The sequence below is a fragment of the Molothrus ater genome, chromosome 1, assembly GCF_012460135.2.
Source record: "Molothrus ater isolate BHLD 08-10-18 breed brown headed cowbird chromosome 1, BPBGC_Mater_1.1, whole genome shotgun sequence".
Taxonomy (NCBI): Eukaryota; Metazoa; Chordata; class Aves; order Passeriformes; family Icteridae; genus Molothrus; species Molothrus ater.
This window is the reverse complement of record NC_050478.2, coordinates 29,124,855-29,144,530: the sequence shown is the minus strand read 5'-3', so window position 1 is coordinate 29,144,530 and position 19,676 is coordinate 29,124,855. Positions and strand designations below refer to the sequence as shown.

At 35.7% G+C, this 19,676-nt stretch overlaps 1 protein-coding gene across 5 annotated transcripts in view; it reads left to right on the top strand.

Annotated features, from left to right (window-relative positions):
• DGKB (diacylglycerol kinase beta) overlaps positions 1–19,676 on the top strand; it is a 333,031-nt gene that overhangs the window by 42,877 nt on the left and 270,478 nt on the right. The gene's annotated exons all lie outside the window — the stretch shown is intronic.

Sequence of the window (19,676 nt, the reverse complement as noted above, 5' to 3'; positions counted from 1 at the left end):
CATTACATATTGCTAAATTTGTCTTTAGAACTGTCCAGATTTTGTGTGGGTCATAATTTTATTAAAACCAGTACAGAATATGGACAAAAGAATTTGTGATTAAATTCCAATGTGAATTGCTTTTGTATTAATTCTGAAAATAGGAATGCTTGATTTTATTTTAAACATAGAAGTTACAAATAGGTTTTGTAATTGCAGATGATCCTGCCTTGGAACAGGGGTTCTGCTAGATAGTCTGGAGAGATCCTTCCAACCCTAACAATTCTGTGATTCTGATATTGAGACACTCGAATTAATGGTAGCAGTAATAATAGAGATAAAGAGTTTGTTTTGAAGAATGTATTTCCTAGAATTAAGTTGCCTAGTAAATACATGTTTTCATTCATGAAGGCATACTGAAGAGCTTTAAAATGCTTTGTTAACTGTTGTTTCTTTGTTGTTAGTTCTGGTTGTGTTGTTTGTGTTTTGATTTCTCTTTGTTAGTTTTTGTTTAAGTAGAATGCTGTTTCTACTTTTAGTATGTTCTTCATAGTTTGAAATTCACTACAGAGATGGAACAGACTCCAATATCCTTGCCTGTATCAACATAAACACTTTGGCAATCCTTGTAACTGCTTTGAAAGAATGCATAGGCTGTGTATTTGTTAAGTGCCTATAGATAGTCCTAGTTGAAATGAATGGAAGGAAATAGTGAAAATTTTATAGAAGTTTATAAGATGGAGAGATGGTTCATGTACTAAGTATATGTCTGAATTCTTTGTTGAATAGTGGCACTTCAGTACTGGACAGGCTTTAAGAGTTTGATAAATTGCTGAAATTATACTAGAGATGGTGAAAGCACATTGAAGAGATATGAAGAAAATGAGTAAGTGACAAGTGTTCATGGGATAAAAAAATATAAAAGTCTGAAAGGTAAAAATTATTTTAAAATGTAAAAAAGAAGACGTGGAAAACAAAGCAAAACAAATGGCTTCAAATAAAGTTGGAGTCTACCAAGTTTTGTTAGACCAAAATTTGTGTATCTGTGCCATTTTTACAGCCATAGGTAGTGCTATGAGCGATGTAAGAAAACAGAGAACAAATGTTAGGAATAGCTTGTTAGGACAAATCAAGTTGGCTTTTAGAGAAACCGAGCAGCAGACAGGAGCCCAAATAGAACTTAGTACCTAAAACTGAATGTTTGGAAAATTTTGATTTACATTTGCTGTTTGATTATGAAAAATAATAATACTACTGAACAAACATAATCATGAAATTGAGAGAAAATAGCTGCAGGAGAAGGAAAAGAATTCACACCAAACCTTGGTGGCTAGCCAGAGTTTATCTTGTAAAAATGATTTAAATTACTTTATGATAATTATTTTTTATTCTGTAGAAGGCCCTCTATAAGTTTTTCAACATAAATTCTTCATTATTAAAATCTGTGAAGATGTATACAGACACTATTATTTTTGATTTGATAGCTTGAGTACTTATTTAGCTAATTTTGGGTGAGGCTGAATCCAAGCAAGTACTCACTCTGGAATTTGAAAAAAGCCACTTACAGTCCCTTTGGAGGTTCTCTTATTATGGAATAAATCAGAAATGGCTGTTCATTCAGATTTGTTTTAGTAGATAAGAAGTTAGTTTAGGAACTGGCTAATACTTAGAGAAGTAATGACTCATTTCATATGCTTTAAGTATGGAACCACATTTCTGTATTTTGTTTCAGACACACTGAACATTGTCACCTTGTTTGTCAAGTCCAGGCTCGCTGTTTTATCTATGGTCTAACATGTGATACCTTCAAAGAAGATCATGCTGTTAAAGATACATGACATTATGATGTAAATTTAAATGCTCTGGACTTTGAGCTCTGGGAGTTTAAGGGATTCACAGAAGGAGTGTCAATTAAGTTGTCCCAAATGGTACAAAAGCAGATTCTGAAGTGCTTCCCAGTGTATGTGCTTAAATCACAGCATGCACTGCAGTTCGTCTGGATTAGTTTCAAGAACAAGTGTCAGAGTAGCTGTTCCTTCTAATAGCAATCTTGAGATGTAATGACTGACACTGTATGAGGACTACTGAACTGCTCTTCAAACTACAAACTCTTCAAGGCAGACTGTACTCTTCTTCAAACTACAAACTCTTCAAGGCAGACTGTACTCTTAAGATAAGTACTTTGTAGCTCTGTGTAGATGTTGCAGCTTAAAGTTATCCAGTTTTACATTTTTAAAAAAACCTGAGTAAGTTTACATTGAATCTCAGGGTTTTTCTACCAGTAACACATTTCAGAAGAGCTTGGTTTTCTTTTTTTTTTCTGTTTCCCCTTCTTTTTTTTTTTTTTTATCCCTACTTTATCTATCCGCACAGCCTGTGTAGCATGTTTAGCTAGCAGCACCTTCTCAAACGCTTAAACAAAACAAAGAAAAAAAACCCAAGCAAATCTACCTCTACAGCTTGGCATCTCTACAGTTTAGCATCCTATCCCTGGGAGGCATGCATCTCTAAAATTTTGTAAGTGTTCCAGGCACAAATGTGTCAGTCTTTATTCAGGGTATATCTGGACATAAAAAGTAAATCTAAATCTTGTATAATTATGCTGAGTGGGTTTTAATCACATCTCCATTTAGTTATTTTAGGGGAAACTAGTGATAAATATGGTCTCTGCACTACAGTAAGTCTTCGGCTTGAAACTGAGGTAGACCTCATCAAGTGTGTATCTAGTGAATAAAAAAGCTGTGTAAACTGCTCTGAATAGCTTGGGTTAATGAGTAAGGAATATGTCATGTAACTGCATTTTTGTTATGTTAAATTTGCTGGTTGCACTTCAGGTTTTGTGCTGGAAATTGTTATTTAGGGTAAGAAATGGCATCATTTACTTGGATGGGAATGCCCACCTGTATGTTCAGCAAGTTGTTCTGTCCTGTGCAGAAAGAATTTGTCATGTCCTGTTTTTGAAAGGATTTTCATGTCCTGTTTTTCCATCCGGGAGTTACAATACCCAGGCATATGCAAGAGCTCTTTTCATATGGATTTGCTCTTCATGCTCCCAGTGATAGAAAAGTTGTGTTCTCTTGCTGCTGTATGCTACACATGTAGTGCTAAAGAGTAGAGGTGTTCTTGGGAAAAATTGTTAGAGTTTTTAATTGTGATTAATCCTGTATATAGCAGCAGATGAGTGTTGTAAGTTCTTCTCTTATTCAGGCCAATAATGCATAACTATGAACTTATTTCTAATAGCATTCTAATATTTTTATATCAAGCCTCTTACAGACCTCCTACTCATACAACTATCTTTCAAAAAAGAGAATGATAATAGTGAAAAGAAACCCATATACCACAGTTGTCAGGTTTAGTTTGAAAGAATTGATCATCTGCTTTCTTTTAGAGACTGTGAAGCATCTCTGGGGATTTAATTTCTGCATTGTTTTACTAAATGTCTATGTTAAACTGTGCAGTCCTTTCTCAGAAGGACTCTCTCAATGCCCTTTTCTGTTTTATGAAGTGGAGATTACACCTCATTTTCTTTCTCCTTTTCTGAAAGGGAATGAAATTGTTTCCCATTTCTTCCATCTGTTTCATTTATTCACAGTAATTATTGGCTTATATTGACTAAACAGGTGGAAGAAATAGAAAATTGTTTCCTCCCTTTTACAAAAGGAGAATAAAGTCCATTATCATAGCAGATGTTTGTTTCCACTATGGGTTTATTTTTGTAATAGTTTCTTAGTGTTAAAATTACGCAGGAAATCAGTCTTGTCCTAATCTTTTGCGAACACTTGACAGGAGAGATTCCCACTTTCATTGATAGACTTAATATAAATAGTAGTCTCCATATAATTCAGAAAAAAATATTTTCTTTGCATATGTATTCTAGAGTTGTGTTTTGTTTTCTCCCCCATTTATCATATATAGTCTTAGATGAAAGTCTAGTAGCTTATGTTGCACAGCTTTAGTGACTGATGAGCTTTGTAAAGGTTGCCAGAATTTGGCCAGCCCTTGCCAAATGACCATGACTAGGTAGCTTTGGAGCTTGCTATCAGAACTGAGATTTTTCAAACTGCTTTTTTGATTGGCATTCAGTTGCATTTTGAAATTTTATTCATTAATATTGTTGAACTAGTAACTCTTAATAGTCATTTTAGGGGAAGGTAGAGTGTTCTGCTATGTTTTCCTCTTGCAGGTCTCAAAATTCAAATGGCATCTTAAAGCTTGTAAGCAATTTTTAGGAGCCTGCTTTTTGAGTTATGAAAAAAGTGAGAAAATCAATTTTAAATCTTCCTGACCACAAAAATTACATTTTGTTTTAACAATGTTAATTTGTGCAGTTTATGCATCACTGTTTTCTATGAAATTAATCCATTATCAGCATTTCTTATAAAAAGACCTTTACATTTAATTTCATCAAGCTTTGTCTGTTTTTAACCATAATGAGAACATAGTAGATTTTTAAAATTACATTAAACCTTTGCCTTAAAAGATTAGGCAGATCAAGTATAAACATGGAGAGAATGAACAAGGAGGCAGATAAGATTTTTTTTAAAGTTATTTTGAATAAATAATAAATATGCATTATTTTTATTGTGAGTACATAGCCATCAGAAATAAAGGATAAGCAGTTAGGAGGCAGTGGTGAAAAATGTGGCAATTATCATCAGAGAAATTTTGGATAAAATCAAATAAAAATAAAGAGGAAAGAAATCTTAATGGCAAGCATGGTAGTATGCATAAAATAATCAAGGGTTTAATGTAAGGGTTGAAATAAGGACAGAAGCTACAGAACCAGGAATAAAGCCAGGTGGGGATAAACAAGTATATAGTAATTCTTCAGTGGAAGAATTCCATTGTTTTTTTGGCAAGGTTGGGATGTTAAAATTAAATATAAAAAATATTTTTTGTTTTTCTGTATTCAGTTTATCTACTGAATTGTATGCAGGCTGTTAAAAAACTTGAATTCTAGCTGTTCTCTTTCAAATTGGACAGAAGTCAATTCCTGATCTTTGTAAAGTGCTCAATGCCTTCACAGGACACACAGCAGGCTGAATGAGAAGCCTTCATTCTGATTTTTCAGCTTTTATATGGCTACAATTAACTCCATATGATCCCCACTGTTGTCTTAGTGACTGAAGTTTCCAAGGAGTGACTTCAATTCTGGTAGCAGGAGTAGTGGTGCATTTTCTGTGTGCAGTGTCAGTGCAGCACGGGCAGCCACGTTGCTTTGCTGAGCTTTTGGGAAGCTCTGGTGGCCTGCAGGCTCTCTTCCTCCTTCCTCACCCTCCCAGGAGCAGTCAGCAGCCAGCCTCCTGCCCTCCTTGGGTGGGTGTCCCCATTCCCACCCCCTTCCCTCACAGGGTTTGTGTCCTTCCCTCTTCATCCTCTTGAAGCAGCGCCATGTCCAGGGCCACACAAGCAGCTCTCAGCTTCTGCTCGAGGCCATCCTTTGTTTGGCAAGGGAATGAATGCTCACAGGTGAACTGAGAACCTGTATAGGGGCTTTGTGTAGAACCACAGAGCTGGGAGGGGCTCTGTGTGTGTACCTGCGTTGGGGACACTGACTTGGACTGTCTGAGAAGAATAAAAGCCTGTTACATTTGGGAATTTCCCAAAGAAGCAACGTGCTTTGTGCTGCGCTTTGCAGTGTAGTGTAAAGATTCCCAAGCTAGAAATGAGCAGTAAAGTGGTGCAGCAGCACAGCTGGAGTCTATTTTCAGCTTATTTCAGGAGCTCTAGAATTCCTCCACTGCCTGATTCAAGCTAATCAGTCTCTTTACATAATAGTGCCATTTGTAGGCACACAAAACAACATGTTTTTTTGAAACAAAACACTGCGGTGTTCCTTTTGAAACATTTGGATGCATACGGAATTGAATATTTCAGTATTTTATTTGGGGGAATACAAAAAAGGAAGGTTAAATGCAGTGGTTAAAGAACATGTCCTGGGCTGCATGAAAAGCATGGCCAGCAGGTCAAGGGAGGTGATTTTGCTCCTCTGCTTTGTTGTTGTGGGACCCCACCTGCAGTGCTGCATCCAGCTCTGGGGTCCCCAGCACAGGTAGGACATTGACCTGCTGGAAAAAGTCTAAAGGAGGGCCACCAAGTTGTTTAGAGGCATGGAGCACCTTTCCTCTGAGGAAAGGCTGACGGAATTTGGTTTCTGGAACAGGAACTGGAAAAGGTTTTGGGTTGACCTAATCACAGCGTTCCAGTACCTGAAGGGAGCATACAGGAAAGACGAAGAGAGACTTTGCAAGAGTGTGTAGTGACAGGACAAGAGGGAATAGCATCAAACTGAAAGAGAGAAGGTTTGAATTAGATATTAGAATGAAATGCTTTACTATGGGAGTGGTGAGGCACTGGAACAAGTTGCCCAGAGAAGTTGTGGAGGCCCCATCTCAGAAAGTGTTCAAGACCAGGTTGAATGGAACTCTGAGCAACCTGGTCTGGTTAAAGGTGTCCCTTACCCACAGCAGGGGGATAACTAGAGGATCTTTAAGGTCCCTTCCAAAACAGCCATTCTTGGATTCCATGACTATTAATATCAGGTTTATTGGAATATGTTATCTACTCAAGCATTTCTCCTTCTTTTCAAAAGACGAAATTTCAACTAAAAGTTTATCATTTTGATGGGAAAAAAGCAAATAATTTGCACAGCTTTATATTAAATGTAAAAATTACTTAAAGTAAAATAAATATGTAGAGATTTCTGTATTGTCTTGAAATTTTGGTTTGGGCAATCAGATCTCTGAAGGCAGCCTCAACAATATTTACTCTGTTGTCTAAACCAAGTTATTCTTATGATAGCCATTTTATTTGTATTCATATCTTGGGTGTTGGGGTTTTTTTCAGATTTAGAAAGGAGGGATAAATTGTTGATTATTTTAGATGACTTCTCTGAGTATAACCTCTTCTTTACTCTTTGTGAGTGACACTAAGATTGAGATATTTTGACAAGGGTCTGGCATATATCTTAATGATGCGGAGGGTTGTGCGTCACTACTTTCAGGAGACTGGGTCTTTATTTCATAACTTATCTTGAAGCCATGATCTCATACATATTGAAACTTAGTAAGCCATTTATTTTCTAAGGTTTTTTTAGTGCACATTCTGAGATAAGCTTTATTTTACTGATGGTACACACTGTTTGGAAAGCATTAGAACAAAAACAGGTCTTTGTGAGAAGCTTGAGCATAAATTTAGTGACAGTTTTCTTACATGTCTAGTTATGTACCACATCCAAGATTAAAAAATTAACTTGTAAGAAAATTTACTTTATAAGAGAATGAAGAATATATGGGGCTGCAGAAGGAATGGGAGAGACCAGCTTTGGTCATCCCTAGGCACCAAGTGAAAATTGCACCTCCTATCGTCATTGTTCATTGTGTTTGTTAGGGAAGCCTGTTACCTGCTAAAGAGCAGTCAGTGAATTCTGATTTTATAGTTGTTTTATGTTTGTCTATACAGTGGTATTTAAAACATGTAATAGGCTCCAATAAAGTGTGGTACCATTGCTTAAGAAAAGTCATACTCCCTATGGACATTAGAGTTTATCTTTCCTTGAGGTGAAATGTCTTAAAATTTTATGAAAAGTTTTAAGAGAAATACTGTTTATTTCACTTGCTGCATGCCTGGCAAGTTCCAGGACTTCAAATGTCTTTTTAGCAAGAACAGATTCCTTGGGTTACAATGTTTTAGAACAGTATATTTACAACATAGTTATTCAAATGCTTTCCTTTGTCTAATTCTGGAACATGAATAAAAGAGCAAAGGGAAAGCCCATCTTCAAAAGCAAAGGAAAAGTCTAAATTGTATCCTGTATCACCCTTGGACAAAGTTCTGAAGTCAAGTTTTGTTTTCCTTTGCACATATGGAGGTTTTTTACTGTATTAGCCAACTTTCCTTTTTCTCATTTTTCCTCAACCAAAACAAGGTATGTCTATTAAGCCTGATCTCCACAAGCAGGTGAGTCAGAAAGTTCACAGATGGTTTACTCTTCCATTTTCTTGAAATGTAACTCTGTTGGGATTGGAATGGAGCTCCCTCACAGCTAGTCTGTTAGCTCATGACTATTATGTTGTCTTTTGTCAGTGGCAACAGTAAGTTGATGAATACTGGTGTCACATTACTAGTTTTGCTACTAGGTTAGAGAATTTAATGTTGTTATAATACCTGTATTTTAGGGTTACACATTCATAAAACATTTGAATACATATGTGTTAAGTTTATGTTAAGCTTACAATAAATAGGCTTTTATCTTCTTCTTTTAAATAACATTAGTTTAGTTTAGGAGTGAATCTTTGTAGTTTGAAGCATAGGTGACAGAAAAGATACTTTACTAAATCGATTTGTTTATCTTATTTCTATTTTTCCCCCCTAAAATGTGGGATAAAATTATGGATGGACCAGGTAGATGTTTGCTGTAAAAGTTATTGATTGTTGTCAGGATTTGTGGCAGGAATGATTTAAGGAAGGACCCACTCAAAGATGGGGAACACATTTTTATTTGGAAACAGTTTGTTGAGGAAATCAGTTGTAAACTTGCCAGAAATTGCTAAAAGATATTGTGACCATAATAACAGGTAAATGGCAAAATTACTTTATGAAATGTAGTGATTTGATCAGTATGGTACTTACAGCAACTGTCCATAGTGGGTTCTGGCCTCTGAGGAGGCCCTGGAATAAATTGAATAAATTGGTACAATCTATGCTCTTTAAACTATTTTTAAATGTATCATGTAATTTTATAGTAGACCTTTCATAGGGCTACAAGTTTCCATAGAGGAAGAAGATACTAAGTTGGATGATACAAGTAAGCAGATGTAAAAATAACATAGGGTATGCTGACATTGCAGTCAAAAAGTGTGTGTGTCTTACACAACTTTAAAAAAACTGGCTTTATTTAACTACCTTTTATACCTCAGAAGTCAATTTTTGACACAGGTACTGATTCCTCTCCTCTTCCCAACTGTTAGCTAAATATCCAAATAAATTCCATAGATCACTATTTGATGGATTTAAAAAACCCTTGTGTATGTTAGAAATGCATTTAAGGTGACTTACTGTCTTGGAAGTATTAGGAATGAACCCCAAGCTAATGCAACTTAATTCTGAAGATTTGTTATTGTTTAAGCAGTCCTTTATCTTACTTGTCACAGTTCTTGGCATTTTTGTGGGCAAGAAGCACTGTTATCATTTCATAGAACTCTGTTTTACCATCTTTCTGTTAAATTGTATGCTTTTATAGTACAAGCTGCATTTTTCACAGTTTATTTGATGAGGTCTTTGGTTTGTGGGGTGGTAGATTTATTTCATGATATCATTGTGTAGATCTGTCATGTATGCTCAGTGACTAAACTTTCGTAGTAAGTAGGAGTCACTTGGCTTCCATCCTTTTCACACAATGCCTTCACAATTATGTCTTAGCTCATTCACACAATCATGGAATACTTCAGGTTGGAAGGAACCTCTGAAGATTGTCTAGTCCAACCCTCCTGCCTCCTCCTATCTAGAGTTACTTAGATATTCAGTCAAGGATATTTATCCAACAGTTCATCATTATTGTTTTAAGGTAAAAATCAGTCTAGATGGGTAGTACTTCTCATTTCATTCCCTGTCTTCAGGCTCCCTATGACTCAGATTTGCTGAAAACAATCCATTTTGTATTTCCTTGGAGTCAAGCACAGTGATTCTTAGAAAGGCCAGGGGGTAACCTATAGAACGGGACAGACGAGTTCTAAAATGTAGAAAGCTGTGTATTATTGTGTGTGTCACACAAAAACTGGTAATTGGTGGTAGCACACAAAAGAGCAACCATCTATCCTGGGGAATAAGCTCAGAGAAAAATGAAGTAAGTGCGAGAAAATACAAATGAAGAACAGATTGATGGGATAAAACCATAGAAAACAGATTATAGGATAATTTTAGGATTGAAACTATTTCTGAATACTTGAACAGAGATGGCTGAGAATTTGTGTTCTTGTTCACTTGTTTTATTAGGTGAGTAGGGAATTGCAGGAAGTGATAAGAAAGTAAGAAATAAAGCTTAAGAGAGCAATGGGCTCTGGCTTCTAAGCCTGTAGAGAACAAGTAACCCAAGTGTATTAAACTGCTTAAATTAAATAGTCAAGCAGATATTGTTTAGGATGATTAGAGATCTCTATAATCTTCCTTGTGGGAGCTATTTATCTGAATAATGTTATTACCTTGCCAAGTGAGTTTCTGTGAAAATGCAGTCTTCCTTAGAGTGTCTCTCCCTAATATTCTTGACACAAAATGTCATTTGATAAAGTTACAGATAATCCTGGTAGTAGAGTTTAATGCTGCCTTTGTCAATGTACTATATTATAAGGTTTATTCTTGCTTGCTGTTTCCTTAGAATCCTGGAATGACAAAGAATTACCCAGTTCCAGCTTTGATATTAAATTGGAAAGGCAGAAGATGAAATCTCTTTGCACTAAAGCAGATAGAAAATTCAGGTCTAATGTTTTTGTAGAGAAAGGGAAAAGATTTGAGATGCATCAAGCAAAGATCAGTAGAAAACAGATCTCCAGGAGTGTGAACTGATCTTAAGGGCTTTCCTTTCCTTGATGTTCTTGCATGATACTCTTACATGTACTCTTCTGCACACTCTGTATTTCAAGTATTATCTGTTATGGTCCATATTGTCCATAAAGGCACATAAGAAATTAGTGAGATAAAGCAGTTAATTATCTGAAGAAATTATTTAATGATGAAAAAAAATATATAGCAAATCACTAAAAATGCTGTTTAACTATACCAAACTTGAAAACAGCTGGCTTAGATGGAAACAGATTTTTTTTTAATTGGAAAGTCTGCATCTAGAAGATTTACGGAAGTAGTACATGAACCATTCATTTATCAGAGCAATGAACATAAAACACATTTCCCAGGATAGATTTAAAATAACAATTGTTAAGATAAATGAGCATATATTAATATTTAATGTGTGGAAGTATAATATAAATACTGAGCTGCTTTGTTTCAGTAATGAAAATAGGAAAACTCAAAAACTTCCTGGCATACAGTTAAGGCATAGTTGTAGTTTCTTACCAGTTGTTTATTTCATTAAATATCAAGTTACAGCAGTTAGGAGAACAGTATTATCCCAAAAGTTAGGTCTTGAACTGGAACTGATTCAGTCTGTAGCATTTTTACTTTGACTTTTATATTTTAATTCTATCTATTTAGCAGTAAACTTTTTCAGTAGCCTTACAAGGTAGCTGAATGTGTAAATACTGCAGTGGAAACAATCTCTGCATCATACCATGCCTTTGTAATTAAGCAGTGGTTGGAAAGCTGTGACTTGTAAGCAGATGTTTGCTAGCTGCCCATTCCTATGGACAATAAAGCTGTTACTTTTTCAGTGACTAACTTTAAAATTTTTATGATATTAATGTTTCCACACGCTCAACATACGTAATGCTATAAGTACTCAAAGATTGATTCTAAAATTTATATGGCAAGATTCTCACCCACAGTGGTGATAAATGAGAACTGTTGTCAACACTTTCAATACATGCAAACTTAAAAATATTCTACAAAGGAAATAGAAATTGGTGAAATTTTATAAAAGCAATAATGATTTTTTTTACATTATTTTTAGCCAGGAGTATTGAGTCATGAACCTTTAGGCAACTTCCTATTATGTAAACTGGAGAACAATTTCAAATACTAAATACTTGCCCCAAGAGGTCAAATCTGCTTATTCTATTGAAAGAGGTGTGGAATGTAAAGGAGAAGTGTTCTGTTTCCCTTTCCCAGATTGTATATGGCCACCTTCCACTAATTTTCATAGAGATTTGATAGATTAGATCAGGTAATGTCTTGGTGATTGGAAAAACTCATCTGAATTCACCAAATGGTGCATATAATGTCTATGTGTTTATTTATATATAAACTAAAATGCAAGGGCTTGGCAGCATTTTATGTGTGTCTACAGGGTCTATATGTCTGCATCGTGTGAAGTCTCCACATGCAAATGTAGTCAGGCAATAGAGAATTTTGTACATGCCAAAATACCAGTGGCAGTGCTACTCTGCTTGATAGATTTTCTGGTAGTTTTGATAGCCACTAAATGTTGAAAAGCTTTGATAGCATTGTCAAGGCTTGTTTTCTATGAGTCCTGCGGAGAACAGGCTCTAGTGACCTCTTTTTTAGCTGCTCTTCCTCCCTGCACCAAGCATGAGATCACTAAGAACAAAAGCTTAGGAATAGTACTTAGGACAGAAAAAGGGCAATCCAGTTTATACTGGTACATATTCACAGCAAGTGCAGGAGCCTTCATCATTTGTAGTTCAAGATCCGGATTCATGTGTACTTGTGTTGCTAATGCTCTCAGTTTTTATGGCCTAGGTATGCATTTGACTTAAAGGCTTTGCTCCCATGAGAAACTCTAATAGAGAATTGTGATTGCAAGAAACAGATTTTTGTGATGTCAAGAATCGTCACTGTATAAACATTTAAAACTTTGTAAGAGGAAGGGTAAAATTAACTTGATACTTTGGAAACAAGAAACATGATAAAGCAAAATGGGGAAAAAAATTTGTGCTCAAGAAGAGGAAGAAAAAATTTCAAGAACTGTCCATGCTGTATGGAAGAATGGAAGGACCAGGTGGATTTGTAAAATTTTGTCTTGCAATACATCCTATTTAATAATATTTGAAGCCATAATTGAAGTTTGGGTTAAATAAACTTCAGCTTTAGGATAAAAAGGTTATGAGGTCAAAGTATACTAATATGAAAATTCAAAGAATCACAGAATCAGTATGGTTGGAAAAGACCTCCAAGATCATCACTTTGACTGAATGCCACCATGCCCATTAAAACATATCATGAAGTACCTTGTCACTTTTTTGGACATGTGTGGGGATGGTCAGTCCTCCACTTCTCTGAGGAGCCTGTTTCAATGCTTAACCATGATTTCAGTGAATAAATTTTTCCTTCTGGGCAACCTCCCCTGGTGCAACGTGAGACTATTTCCCCTTGTTCTGTTGCTGGTTGCCTGGGAGAAGAGGCCAACCTACATCTGCCTACAGCCTCTTTTCAAGGAGTTGTAAAGAGTGATAAGGTCTCCCCTGAGCCTCCTTTCCTCCAAGCGGAACAATCCTGGTACCCTCAGATGTTCCTTGTAGGATTGGAGAGAGACCCTTCCCCAGCTCCATTGCCCTTCTCTGGATGTACTCTAGCACCTCAATGTCCTTCTTATTGTGAACACAGGATTTGAGGTGTGGCATTTTGGGGAAAACAGAAACAAGTGAATTAGTGTATTTTTTAAAATGTGTATTTCAAACCCTGTAGAAATTATTCTCAAACTTACAATGCTATTTCCCTGTTCCCACTTAAAATCAGAAATAATACCCACTGAATTTCTAACTAAACCAATTTGACTCTTCATTATTAGTTACTGCTTAGGTTTAGTGTTTGGCATGAAATATGTGTCAACAACATTCCTTCCTTAATTTAATAGACAGTTGTTTCATCATCATTCTAACTGAAAAACTGTTGAGGTGAGAGCCTCTATCAGGTGCTATGACCATCAAAAAGTAAAAAGGAAATGAGAAAAGGGAAATGAGAAAAGGTTTGTATGAGCTTTCAAACACAATTGTAATGATGGAATCTGAGGACTGGAGAAGCTCCCAGGCCTTCTCCTCCTTCCTGCTCTCAGTGCAAGGTGTTTTTTAACAGACTGACAGGCTCTTACTTGCCCTGACCCCAGGGAGATGCCCTGGGGCTGCCCACTGCCAGCTGTGGTGATGGGACAGACCCTGGTGGTCAGGACCTGCCCTGCTGACCCAGAGGATCCATGGGGTCTTGGTCTCACAGAGCCCAAATATTCACAGCAGCCTGATATCCTGAGTCTTCCTCTCAGAGATGCACTCTGAGGAGCTTTCAGACTGTTGAAGATGTAAATTTCAGAATGTCAGGAAATAAAGGAGTCCAAAGACACTGAGAAAGTTAGCTGGAGTAATTTTAAAATGTAAACATCTGATGCATTCTTTTTCTTATTTAACATTTTTAACAGTTTTTTAAGTCAGGACTTAGCTGTAGTTCTGCTCAGGATCTGGAGTCTGTTTTCATCCTTTACTTATTTCTTCCTTTAAAAGCTCATCCCACCAGCAGACTAAAATTAAGCCTCCCCGACTCCCTGTTGTTTGAACATCTGCTAAGGGAAGAGGGATTTGGTGGACATTTTTTATTAATGTGGACTAAAGATGTGTTGGCACATGCAGTCAGTATCGCTTTTTTCACAAAGAAGTCCTTTGTGAAGGTCCAAGTATCATTTAGTTCATAGCAATGTGTAAAATGAATCTGTCTTGCTCCTTGTGTTGCTGAGCCCCAGCAGGGAGGATGGGTGGAAGAGGTAGCTCCCATTTTGGGTGTCAGGAGGAGGTTTTCCTCTGCAGCAGGAGCTGCTGCTCGTATCTCTCTCTTGTTGTACCTCCTCCATTCCCTGTTGCAGAAATCACTTATCGCTGTGTTTATTTAGGCAGCATCATTCAATTCTGACTGAGTTTCTAAGAAGCATTTTTTTCGTAATTGTCATGGAATTCAATGAGGCTGTAATTTGGAGGGTGAAGTTGAATTCTGATGACAGTCTTACCCAAACCATTGGTAGCAGAAGGTTTGGGGAGGTCTCCTTTAGATCAGTGAGCAATGATTACTTTCTCTTCTTGGCCACTCTTTGCAAGGCCACAATAAGTTTTAAATTCTCAAATATAAGAAAGCTAAAATCAAGTGATTATCCTATTAAAGGTTTTAAATGTTTGTTTCCTTTGTGAAATTTGCATCAAAAGACCACTTAAAAGTTATGAAAGAGGACCTATATTGGCAGTGAGCTGTATATATGGGCAGCAGAGGACCCGTAAATCTCTGCCTTCCGCCGGTTCAGTAACAACCATCAGGTATCTCTTACCAACTCAGACATGCTGCAGCCCTGAGTAATGCTTCATGAGCCACATCCTTAGTGAAACAACCAATTTGTAGAAAGGTGAACAGTTTTTACTGTTTTACAGTTTTACTTGATGGTGCTGCATACAGGTTTGTTGGTGGGCTTGGCCTTTTTATTGCTGGAATTTCTAGACCAATAAAGCTTTAGATTAAGCACAGCTATAGCTTGAGTAAATTGAGTAAAAGCATTGTCCAGTTCTCTGAATAAAATGAACTAGGCAAAAAGAAAAAAAAAGTTGTGCACGTAAATTTAGATACACGTGTTAACGTATTGTTGTATCTACAAAAGAAAGTCCATAGAATAAGAGGCTGTATAAAAATTGTAATGCAAACTGATTGCTGGATTTCTCTCAGTGCTTCTCTTTGGTTTATCTGTCAAGAAGAGCTTTTGAGTTTGTGCAAGGCTTTGTTGGCATTCAGGAAATTGTATATGTGTGGCTGGACCTTTTGCTTTTCTAAGTCATAATAAGATGTATAGAAAACCTCTGTAAAGCTTTTATATTTTGTATGCCTGTGATGTGTTCTATATCGTGTTAGGTTTACAAAAGGCAAATGGACATAGAAGTGGTTATTACTCTACGTGTTATTGTAGGTGTTGAAATTAGTTATGACCCAATAAATATGCAGGTTGTTATGACTTTCTGTTGAGAATTATAATTCAGAATAATTTTTTTCTAATGTTTGTTTCCTTTTAAATTGAAAAGCATTTCTGTGTATATAGCATATGAGTTTCACGTAACTTGTCTTATGAGTTTTTTTAAGGAAAAAAATATTTTGAAGTAAGAGGATGAAGATGATGAGAAAATGTAGGAAAAGTGTGTGATCTGGGCAAGTTTTCCTTATGTTTTGTGTATTCTGATTATAGGAGAAATGGTACACAAAATTCCAGTCTCAACTGAGTGCTCAATTTTCTTCATCTGAAGTTGAGTCACTTTAGAAAGTGAATAATAATTTTTAATGTGGGCTAAACCTCAAACAGTTTTGAACTTGGTATGTAAATTTGTCTTCAGTTATAAAAAGTACCTTTGTCAGGGCTGAGAGATAGTTAAGAAAAAAACAAGACACTTTGATACTTTTGCTTTTATATATGCAGGTTTCATATTTTCGGTGTCATTATTTTAATTGTTTTGCCTTTACTTTTTAACCCAAGTTACATCGTTATCATTTTGGAGCCTTAATTTAAACCAGAATTTCTTCAGCATCCAGTGTAGAACCCAGCTGCTTTTCTCCCCTGTACTTGTAATGGCTTTTCAGTTAGCAGTCTTTCACACCATGCCTTGCCCATTTATTCTGCCCCAAACTCACTGGGGTGTGAGGTAGGAAATGGCATCTCACCTCATCCAAGGCAAACTCTGAATCCTGGGCCAAACTTTCCCGTTTTCTCCTTTACCCTCTTGACTAAATGCAAATTGCAACAGAAGATGGGTTGAACAGTGAGAGTTGAAATCAGTTCAGGCAGGGGACAGAATTGAAGGTCTTCTGTATTTTGACTGAATACCCAACTTTCTCACCTAGTGGGTAATAAAAATAACATAATTGTGAAAGCGAAGAAATGATAGATTTTTCATAAAACAAACATTATAATTCAAGCTACATTAAATTTGTACTGTGCCAGCTATAACTTTGCAGATAACATGGGATTTAAGCACTGCCATGACAGGCTATATACTATATATACACATATTTGGAAACCATCTCTCTTGAGGAGACCTTGGAATGCAGAGACTTTGACAAAGAAGGAAATTGTCCTTGATCTTAAAAACAGCTAAGAGTTTAAAACCATATTTGTGTTTTAACATGAGTGGTGCTTATGAATTTACTGAAATTGCTTTGAAGTGCTAAGATTCTAAGGCATGCAGAACATCTGTACTTTTAGGAAATAGAGAGAATACAGGTTCTGTTCTGATGTTTGTGTTCACACCAGCATTTTACAGTGATTATTTAGATGACTTGGATCAGACAAACTGTAAATAAATCCATACCATTGTTTTTACTTCCTATTTATTTCCTATTTTTAGAAAAAACAGTCTTAGGAAAAATTTCTAGATACTTTTGTATATATTTTCTGGAATTTTTTTGCTTATTTTTTGACGAAGAGCATGTACTTAACTATTTTTAAATGGAGTTGATAACATATTATTGGAGTTTCTATTCCATACAGCTTTCTAGGACAGCTTTTTGTTGGCTTTTTGGTTTTTGCTTTTTTAATGTGATTCCTGAAAAAGAGTAGAAAATGATCCTATTCTTCATATCCCTTTAGGACAACTTATTAAAGCTGGAACATGTTCCCAATATTAGTTTGCCTACTCAAGGCTGAGGAAGAAGAATTAGTTTTTTCTGAGGGTTGTCAGCACTGTTGAGGAGTATGCAGGCAGAGGATGGTGTGTTGGCATTCTTCTTAAAATATCGATATTTCATTTTGAACAGTTTGAAAGATCTCTATTCTGGCTTGGATACTGTCACATGAACTGAGAAAAGTGATTGAATGACTGTGAACAAAAGATTGTAAAAAATGATTCTGCCTTGGCTATAGTACTCAAAATAATTACAGCTCCTGACCTGAATGTGGAAATCTTTTCAAAAGTTTTGCTGGTCAACTAAAGCAGAATTTACATCTGCAGACCTTTATTTTCTTGACAGTAATTTCAAACATGAAGGCAATGCTTTTTGGATGTTTCTGTTTTAAACTCATGCAAGAAAAAGGTGAATGGTTTTGTTGTTGAGGTAGAGCATATTTTCTTTCTTGATACTTGACTAAGAAAATGTGAAAAAAATGGAAAGCAAGAATTTAATTTAATTCAAGTAAGTAACATAACATAGGTTTTGCTTTTAATTACAGTTGCATAGGTATAATACCGATTTAAACATGAATAGACTACCTGGCAAAATAGGGAATGAAAGTATAATCATTGCTGAAAGAAAACCTCAAGACACTGTTTTAAAATCACTAGAAAGCACTCCATTTCTATTTTATTTATGCATTTTTTAATTTGGATAATAAAAGATATGTGAGGAGACCTTGCTGTTTTTCTATTTGATGTTTATGTTTAAACTTTACTCCAAAGTTCAGAAAAATACTTTTTTAGGATGAGGCTCAATCACCTCTGTCGTACATCTGCTCATCTCACACTGCTACTTTTGTAGTTACTGCCATGATTGTCATAAGATGCAATGATTTTTTTATATACAACCATGTATATGAATACTGAAAAACATATTAAATGATAGAAACCAAATAAAAATAAATTTTTGTCAGTCATCAGTTTGTGTCCTTGTCCTGGTCAGTAAGTGTCTAACCCACCAACTTCTAATTTACAGCTAATAATAAAAATTTGTTGCTTAACATATTTATTTATTTTTTTATTTTATTGTTTTTTTCATAAAGTTGTGATTTTTTGTTGCAATTCAAATGACACAGCAATAAGATTATAGATGATTTTATCAAGTAAGTGACTGCTCATGAGACCTGCTAAACGCTGTTCCCTATAGTTGACAGTAACATTGAAATACATCCATTTAGTGAAAATAAATTATTTTACATAGGGCCACACATAGTCTCAGATGTTTTTGTTTAGGAAAATTTGGTAAATGAAAAACGTTGGGAAAGGCCATTCCTATTACTGTGTGAACTGTGTATGAGAGTGGGAGAGAAACACCTCCTCACAACACCTCTTAAAACTGAATTTTAGTGTTGTATCCTGTTTATAACTGCTATGAACTGTTACAGAACTGTTACATAACTATTGTTCAAATCCTTGGCTGCTACATTTTCTCCTTACAGGTCACATAATTTGCTAAACTTAAGTTTTAGAGTCACGTGTAAGATGCTGAATTTCTTTAATGTCTAAGAACTATTACAATTTTGTTGATTTAATTAAGAGAAGCCATATTAGGTCCTAATGTTTGTAGTATTAAGTGCCTGAATTGCTCTAGAGAGTCCTGTTCTTGGTGTACTCTTTGCTTCTCTACTTTACTTCCAGGTTTTGTTGTAGAAATAAAATTGCAGATGCAAAGTTCACCTTTTCTCTTATTCACTGCTTTGGTACTCATTACTAGTTCATGGTCTTGTGGCCATTATGCACATTTGGCCATTGTACTACTGCATTTTAAAGAAACAAATGAGTTACAGTTATTTTTCTTGTATTGCTGAGATGTTTAATGAGGAAAAAATGGTTGTGTGCATGATGAGTTCTAAGTGAATCTGAATTCAAGGGTTTAGTGTAATGGCAGCTTACTGAGTAAGTGCTTTGTTATTCTGCACATAGTTAAAAAAATTGGAAAAAAATCATCTACCTGATTCCGAACTACACAGTTCTGTTTAACTTTACACAGTTCTGTTTAACAAAAGTTACTGAAGCTTATAGTTTTTAGAATACCTGAGAGTTCTGCAAAAATTGAGGTTTTGAGAACAACATTTGTATTCTGTGATGTGATCACTGAAGAGTTTTTTTCTGGAAGGTTCCCATTTATCTTGATATTGTCCAGCTCCTGTACTCACTGGCAGCTCTGCCAAAGGAGATTTTGTAGTGCTGGTGGAAATGACGATGTTTTGTGGTTGACTCGAGGACAAGAAAAGTGACTTGAAATAGTCCTGAAAAAACTCCTTCAGAAATATGCTATTTAACAGTTAAGGATTAGCTCAAACAGTGTTTTTTTCTGAGCACTTTATGTTTACTTGCTGGTTTTTACAATAGTTTTTAAGAAGGTAAAATATGTTCTCATTTTCTTTG